The following is a 9,060-nucleotide window of genomic DNA, read 5'->3' as shown; positions in this document are numbered from 1 at the left end:
ACAACAAAGTCTTTTTAAGTGTTCTCTCCTCATTATTCTGTGAAAGCATGATGAGGTTAATGGAGAAGAAACCTGAGTGTCCTTCACGCTCTCCTGCCAGCCACATACACCCTTTACCACCGTGTGATCTACTCCAGCTGAACTCTCCTTACGCTGGCCCTCTACTCCACGTAAGGAATCATTCACATCTCTTTGCTCCCTTAGGTGCCTGTGTCTCCTTGGATTTGTGACCCGTGTATTGCCTGTGCCTCCTTTCTCCAGTGGATTTTTTAAAAAGTCATACATTTGCACTTTTTCTGGATTTTTAATTATTCATTTATTTTTTTAATTATCAGGGTGAGAGAGATGCTCTCGCATCCTTGAGCAGAAACCAGAGCCATTTAGGAAGCTTTTAAGGGACAATCTGGTTGGAAGCAGGAACTGTGGATCTTGTCTTAAAGCTGTGACTGTATAGGATTTTATTTATGAGTAAGAAATTGTCTCAAATCAAAATGGGGAGAAGGAGGAGCAGCTGATAGGAACCAAAAGGTGACTTGACAAGTCCCTCCCACCCTGTGCTATCTATCACTCTACACAGCTGGGTCACTGCACCCACGCCACTTACAGATCAAAACGCTGTTAACTTCCTCATTCTGGCCATCTTCGTTTCTCTCTCACCCACCTTTTGCAGTTTCTGTCTCTGCTGTTATCTCTTCATCTGTCTTTCTCTCCACCATAACCCGAAGTAAAATGGCCAAAACAGGGTCGCACCACTTTGTCTTGTCAAACAGTGAACTTTCTAAACAATGGGAGCAAAAAAATGAAACTCTGTCCCTGTCATGCCTTGAGGGTATGGTTGACAATTTTTGGATTTGTTTGGTTTTTAACTTTCTGTCATGAGCCACCTTGTCTCCACTTAGAAATCCACACAAGAGTGGCTGTCTAGTTCTCCTTCCCGCCCTTTCTCCGTTGGAATCCCGCCAGATGATACTGTTCAAAAGTGATCAAATCACTTCAAAATATTCTAAGGAAGCTCATGACTGTATATATAACTGTGGAAAGGTTTATAAGTCAAAAAATACTGTAGACAGTAGAGTCTGCCTGCAATGCAGGAGATTACAAGTCGATCCCTGGATCAGGAAGATCCCCTGAAGAAGGGAATGCCAATCCACTCAAATAGTCTTGCCTGGAGAATTCCATGGACAGAGGAGACTGGTGGGTTGCAGCCCATGGGGTCACATAGAGTGGGACATGACTGAGTGACTAACACACACAGACTTGTATAAGCTTTAGGAAAATGTGTAGGTTGTCTCCAAGTTTTGACTTCTGCTCACTTGTTCTGACCCTTTGTGCAGTAGTGTGATAATGTTATGCCCGAATTTAATCTGCACTGCAAGTGTTTCCCCACTGGCCTTTCATGGTTGTATATACTGTTTCCTCTTTGCTCTGTGATGGTTTCTCACTCCCATGCTGTGCATTCATAGGTCCATAATTGCCCATTCATAGGTCCATATGCCCCTGTTCATAATTGCCCAGGCCTCCAGGAACCTAAGTCAAGTTCAGAGGTGTTGCCTCTTGTAGTCTAGGAGAAGAGTTTGGACATCAGTGTCTGCCACATGACGCACCCTCATTAAGAGAGTAAATGTGTGACTGAATAAAAGAACAAGCTAACAAACTAACCGGAGTCCCAGCCATAAAAGACTTCTCGTAAAGAAGTAACTTGAGCTAAGTTTTGAAGGATGTTTATATCTAAGATTGGTAAAGAGGTGAAGCGAATGCCCTAAAAAAATACATAAATCATCCTCTATACCAACACTCCCTTTGCTGCCTTGCCAAGATTAACATCGTGTCAGTACATTGCTGGCAGCCAGTGTCACCATCATTTTTCCTCCTCTGATCTCTACCTTATTTCTTAGATGCTTTCGTTTTGCTTATGTTGATAATTCAATACTGCAGCTTCCTCTGTGTTTCTACTCTGCAGTCATAGAGCTCACTTTTGATCTTGCATCAGCAGCCCATTCACTGATGAATGCCTGAGACCTTTCAAATCCTTTATACCTGTTACGATTCACTATCTTGGATGCATGATACTTGCTCTTGAATTTTGTAAAAACTTTATTTTTTCAGCGTTTCTCACTTCATCCAAACCACCTGTTTCTTCCAAGATTCTACCTTGGGATCCTTCAGTGCTGACTAACCAGCACCCTAGTATCATGGACTCTTCAGTAAACTGGCTTAAGAAGGTTATCCCAGGAATACCCCTTTACTGGATCATTTCTATCATCTGCTTTGCATCAGCACCCTGGCTGATATTATATATATATATATATATATATATATATATATATATATATATGTAATATATACACATATATGGGTTCCCCTGGTAGCTCAGACAGTAGAGAACCCGCCTGCCAGTGCAGGAGAGTTCAATCCGTGGGTTGGGAAGATCCTCTGGAGAAGGGAATGGCAACCCACTCCAGTGTTCTTGCCTGGAGAATTCCATGGACAGAGGAGCCTGGTGGACTATAGTCCATGGGGTCACAAAGAATCAGACACACCCGAGCACGCCTGTACACATTGAGAACTCTGACTTCATTTTATATGTAAGTGTAACCCCATGTGGCATGGGGGAAAACTTCATAAAGTTTTTCTCCCTAACTTTCAAAAATTATGTCTTATTTTATTGTTGGGATCTTTTTACAATGTATGCATTATCAAATCATCATGTACACTTTAAACATATTATAACTTTGTCAATTACACATCAATAAAACTGAAAAAAATCTGCTTTGCACTTTTTATTTTTATTTTTTTTACTTTGCAATATTGTATTGGTTTTGCCATACATCAACATGAATCCACCACGGGTGTTCATGTGTTCCCCATCCCGAACCCCCCTCCCACCTCCCTCCCCATACCATCCATCTGGGTCATCCCAGTGCACCAGCCCCAAGTATCCTGTATCCTGCATCGAACCTGGACTAGTGATTAGTTTCTTATATGATATTATACATGTTTCAGTGCCATTCTCCCAAATCATCCCACCCTCTCCCTCTCCCACAGAGTCCAAAAGACTGTTCTATACATCTGTGTCTCTTTCGCTGTCTCACATACAGGGTTATCGTTACCATCTTTCTAAATTCCATATGTATTCGTTAGTGTACTGTATTGGTGTTTTCCAGTTTCATCCACCTCATTAGAACTGATTCAAATGTATTCTTTTTAATGGCTGAGTAATACTCCATTGTGTGCAAGGGTGCCCACTTTCACCACTACTATTCAACATAGTTTTGGAAGTTTTGGTCACAGCAATCAGAGCAGAAAAAGAAATAAAAGGAATCCAAATTGGAAAAGAAAAAGTAAAACTCTCACTGTTTGCTTTGCACTTTTAAAAACATCTCTGAATTATCTCCAGCAAAGTGAAAGGTAGGGTTTTCATGTTAAAATTTGTCCCCCAAATTTACATAGACTTTAAATTTGAACTTGAAGAGTATACTTTGAAAAAGTAAATGTGTAATTTCACAGCATCAAGCAACAAGATGTAAAGTATTTCCATCACCTATCTCAGAAATTTCACTCTTCCTTCTTCTCATCAATCTTGCCCCTAAAGTCACCAGTATATTTATTTTTATCACCATAGTTTGGCTTTGCTGTTCTCGAGTGTCATAAAAGTGGAAACATACTGTGTTTACTTTTATGCCTTCCTTCTTTTGCTCACTGTAACCTTTTAGGGATTGTGTAGTGCATCAATTAAATGTTCTTTAAAAAATTTTTAACAGTTTTCCATTCTAATAACTTACTACTATTGGTTTATCCACTCCTCCAATGATAGTTGTTTCTAGTTTTGGTCTCTTCTGAATGAAGCTGTTTCAAACAGTCTTGTGCAAGTGTATCGTGAGCATATATTTTAATTTGTTTTAGATAAATACTTGTGGTAGGCAGAGTAATAGCCCCTCGTATATCCATATCCCCAGATCCAGTGAATAAGTTGCAAGGCGAGGGAAATTCTGGTAGCAGATGGAAGTAATGTTACTAATCATTAGCTGACCTAAAGGGAGCAGGGCTTCCCAGGTGGCTCATTGGTAAAGAATCTGCCTGCCAATGGAGAAGATGCAGGAGACCTAGGTTTGATTCCTGGGTCAGGAAGATCCCCTGGAGGAGGAAATGGCAACCCACCTCCAGTATTCTTGCCTGGAGAATTCCATGGATAGAGGAATCTGGCAGGCTGCAGTCCATGGGGTTGCAGAGTCAGACACGACTGAGCATTGGGAGCGCAAAGGAGCATGCGCTGGATATCCAGGTGTGCCCAATATTATCACTAGCATCCTTATATCAGGTAGAGAAACGCTGGAGAGTCAGTGCCAGAGAGATGTGGTGTGAAAGAAGAGACTGGATGTTGCTGGCTTTAGGTAGAAAGAAGCTGTAAAGCCAAGAAATGCAGACAATCTCTAGAAGAAGGAAAAGGCAAGGCACGAAAGTGAATTTTCTCTTTGAGCCTCTAGAAAGGAATGGAGCCCTGGCGTCACCTGGATTTTAGCCCAATGAGACCCATTTTGGACTTCTGAATTCCAGAACGGTAAGGTAATAACTTTGTTTTGACTTTAGCCACTAAGTTTGTAATAGTTCCAACAAGAAAGTTAACATCAGTAAATGAAATGCTGAGTCATAGGGTAGGCCTATAGTTAACTTCGTAAGGAACTGCTGGATTTTTTCAAGCATAGTAATTTACATTCTCTCCCATCAAAAATGCATGAGTTTCGTTGCTCTAAAACCTTGCCAACATTTAGTGTTGTTCATTTTTAAATTTTAGCCTTTTTGTTAGGAGTAAATTATTATCACATTGTAGTATTGATTTGATGACTAATGATATTGGGTACATTTTCATGTACTTGTAGTCCATTTCTAAGTCTTCTGGGAAATACCTGTTCAAGATCTTGACCTGTTTGTGTTGTTTGCTTATTATTTGTAAGAGCTTTTAGTATGTTCTAGAGATAAATCCTTTATCACATACAAGTATTGTCGGTACATTCCTTCCACCTGTGTCTTGTCTTAACATTTTCTTTAGGGCATCGTTGATGAGCAGATACTTTTAAATTTAATCAAATCTATCCTTATAGTTTAATATTTAGAGTTTGTTGTTCCATGGCTAAAAAGCCTTTTTGTCTAACCCATGGTCATAATATTACTCTGTGTATGGTAGCACTTTTATAGTTTTAGTTTTTAATTTTTGTATGTGACATGAAGTGGCAATCACTGTTTTCCTTACTTTCATTGCAAACTGTTGAAATGACTTGCTTTTCCCCATTAAACTGCAGTGACGTCATTAGACCATGTAAGTATTTATTTCTGCATGTTCTCTTTGCTTCCATTGATCTATTTGTCTATTTGTGTTTCAATGCTGCACTGGTTATTGTCACTTAATAGTAATGCTTAAAATTAAGTAGTATTAATTAATTACTTAATTAAGCCTCCAAACCTTTCCCTCTTTTTTTGATGATTGCTTCACCTATTCTAGATTTTTTGATTTTATTTAAGTTTTAGAATCAGGTTGTCAGTATCTATGCTATGTCTTTATTCTCTTTTACTTCAATTACTTTGAATCTCTATGTTTGGAAAGAATGGGAATCTTAAAAATACTGAATTTTCAACTCATTAATATGGCATGTTTCTTCTTTAATTAGGTCTTTAAATTTTCTCTTAAAGATTTATAATTTTTAATATAGAAGACTCAAATATATCTTTCATTAAATGTATTCCTAAATATTTTGTGGGATTGTTTGGTGCTGTTAAATTGTGTGGCTTATTAATATCTTCCAGTTCTTTGTTGGTGTTAAAATCAGTTGATTTCTGTATGTTGACCTTGTATTCTAGGATCTTTCTTACTCATTAGTCATAGTGTCTTTCTGGGTTTCATAGGATTTTGTACATACATTATGATGTAACTATGTCATCTATGCATAGGCAAATTTATTCTATTACGCTGCTCAATGGACATGGGTTTGGGTGGACTCCGGGATTTGGTGATGGACAGGGAGGCCTGGCGTGCTGCAGTTCATGGGGTCCCAAAGAGTCGGACATGAACAACTGAACTGAACTGAGGAGATTTAGTACAGCTTTGGATAGAATGGTATAAGTGAATACCTTCAAATTGTTTTTGATAGTAGGGAAAAAGTGGAGTATATGTCAGTTTCAACTATCATGTTAAAGGATGGTTTTTCACAGATGTCATTTATAATTAAAATGCTTGTCTATGCTTAGTTTAAGAATTTGTCATGAACGAGTGTTAAATGTTATCTGCTTGTTCTTTTGCTTCAATTAAGGTAATTATGATTTTTATTCTCTGCTAATGTGACTTTTCTCTTTTTAATCTTGTCACAACCTTACAATCCGGGGATAAACTCCATTTGCTGCTTTTCATATAATGCTAGATTCCATTTGCTGTTACTATTCGGTTAAGAATTTTTATTAGTAGGTTGATAAGAAATATTGGTCTGTAATTTTATTTTTATTTTAATGTCTTTGTTTAGGCTGCTTTTAAAGTTAATGCTGGTTTCATAAAAAGACATAGAAAATACTGCCACACTTTCCCTAAATGATTCATGTAAAATATTAATCATTATTAAATATCAGGTAGAATTTACCAGTGAAGTTATCTAGACCTAATGTTTTCTTTGTGGGAAAATATTTACCTATGAATTACATTTCTTTAATAACCTGAGAAGCATTCAGGTTTTCTATGTTTATCAGTTTTAGAAAATTTTTTTTCTAGAATTTTTGTCTTTTTCATCTAACTTGTCAAATTTATTTGTGCTAAATTGTACATAGTAATATTCCCTTAATTGAGTATGATGTGCTTACATGCTATTTTTTAGACTTGGTTTACTTAGGGTTTATTGAAACTCTTGGATCTTTGTGGTACTATTTTCCACCAAACTTCGGGTTTTCAGTTGTTTACTCAATATTTTTGTCTGATGCATTCTTGATAATTTTCCCTTCCTGGTACTCTGTAATTATATTTGTGCAATATCATCTCATGGGTAATTGAGATTTTGCTGGTGTTTTCAATATTTTTCTTTCCCTTCAGTTTGAATAATATTGATCCTTTCTTAACATAGTGTCTAATCTATTGTCTAATATTATCTAATTTGTTAGATTAGATAGATAATTTAAACCATCCAGAATCCTTTTATTTGATATCACTTTATTTTTTACTCTAGAATTTCCATTTCTTTTTAGTTTCTATTTCTTTGAGATTTGTCCACCTTTTCATTTACATCCTTGAATGTGTTTATAATAGCTGTTTTAAAATCTATATCTGCTATTACTCATATCTATTTTTAAAATTACTTTTCTTCTTGATTATGGGCAATGTTTTCCTGCTTTTGTCTCATAACTTTCCATTGTATATGTTATTTCGTGGAGAGTTTCATGTACGTTATCTTCATTTTAGTCCTGGACATGACTGAAGCGACTTAGCAGCAGCAGCAGCAGCAAGTTTTATCTGACAACTGACTGATCGATTATTTTGATCCTTTAACCTTGGTTTTGTGCTTTGTAGGAAGCGTTGACTTCAGGACTTTTTTTTCTCAATTAGATCTAGGGTATTTCCTTTCCTCTGGGTCATGATTCTTCCAGACTCTTGACTGGATATCTAGATTGTTCAGTGAGGTCTGTCTACTCTAGCTGATCCAAATTCTGACCTCTTTTAGTCCTGTGCAATATCTGATATCACTTCTGCTCTTGGCCTCCTCAAAGTCACTATCTGCTAGGCCTCATGGACAATGCCCTGTTCATGAGCACTTGACACTCAGCCAAGGACAGAAAGTGAACCCTGATGCAAACTTCCAGGGTGCCCTCCCTATACAGGATACAAGAAGAATACTTCACTTTCCATCCTGTGTTCCTCCAGTTCCACCTGCCTTGGCCACTTCAGATGTAATCTACAACTCCTCCCCTGAGATTTCTGCTTTCTCCTCATTACCGCAAAGTTGTGGAAACTGTCCCATATAGACATTTGGGAATAATAAGCCTACCTCATGGATTTTCCTTTCTCTCAAGGATAATAGGGCTGCTCAGTTTCCAATGCTTGAAAGTTATTCTCATATTTTTTCCTGTTTTCATAATTATTTACATAGGAGAGTAAGTTCAAAACAAGTTAGTTACAGTTTCTGGAAGCCACAGTTCTCTAACATACTTTTTGAGTTCCTTCTATGTATAAAATAATGTGTACATTATTTATGGGGCAGAAATAAAGTTTTCTTCCATCTGAGAGGTAAGAAGGGTCCATATATAACTACAATATGAGACAAGTGACTTTTTTAAGTTCCTGGAATGCACCAAGACATTTTCCACCTAATAACTTAGCAAGTCCCTGTGTCTCAAATACTTCCCTCTTCCCTTAACCTGAATAACTTTTATTCATCCATCAGATCTCAGCTGAAATGTCACTTCCTTGGGAAGTCTTCTCTGACTTTTGCCTCTGTATTATTTTCTTTAACCTTATTCTTTCGCATAATAGCCTGTAGTTTCCCAATACAACTCTTACCACGATTTCTCCTTATACATATATGTGATTATTTCTGTATTTCATAAATGTAAGACTAAGTAAATTTTTTACTACTATATCCCTAGACCTATCACAGTATTAAAGTAATAGTATAATAATATTAAAATAAGACTATAAGATATTTCTTTAATGGAAAATGAAGGCATTATAATTATCATAATCAGCATGGAAAATACTGATATTCTCTCTGACATTCATTTCCCATTGGGTAGATCAGAAAGGGTCTTAAGAGATGGAATTTTAAGAGTCAGAGATGGGAAAGGGGGCTTTCTAGACAAGCTGGCATGGGTTTAGAACATAAAAGTCATAATGCATGGGTTTAAAACATAAAACTCATAATTCAAAAGTCATAATTCTCTAGACCTGTTTTTCTAGAGAATTAATTAGAATGAATTCATTAGGATGACAAAAAGAAATAAAACTTGGAAGGCAAATGAGTTGAGAGTCCTAATCTTACCATCTTCATAATAAAAACCAATGTGTAAAGCATAAATCTCTGCATATTACCAATT

General features: G+C 37.0%; 1 long non-coding RNA gene across 1 annotated transcript in view; it reads left to right on the top strand.

The window, feature by feature from the left end:
* The first annotated feature begins 4,339 nt into the window (after nt 1-4,339).
* LOC132658088 (uncharacterized) overlaps nt 4,340-9,060 on the top strand; it is a 165,872-nt gene continuing 161,151 nt past the window's right edge. The window contains exon 1 of the long non-coding RNA XR_009597100.1: nt 4,340-4,558. This is a non-coding gene — a long non-coding RNA (uncharacterized LOC132658088). The remainder of the gene's footprint in view (nt 4,559-9,060) is intronic.

This window comes from Ovis aries, chromosome 18 (genome assembly GCF_016772045.2).
Source record: "Ovis aries strain OAR_USU_Benz2616 breed Rambouillet chromosome 18, ARS-UI_Ramb_v3.0, whole genome shotgun sequence".
Lineage (NCBI taxonomy): Eukaryota > Metazoa > Chordata > Mammalia > Artiodactyla > Bovidae > Ovis > Ovis aries.
Note: the sequence above shows the minus strand (reverse complement) of the source record. Positions and strands in the feature narration are given on the sequence as shown.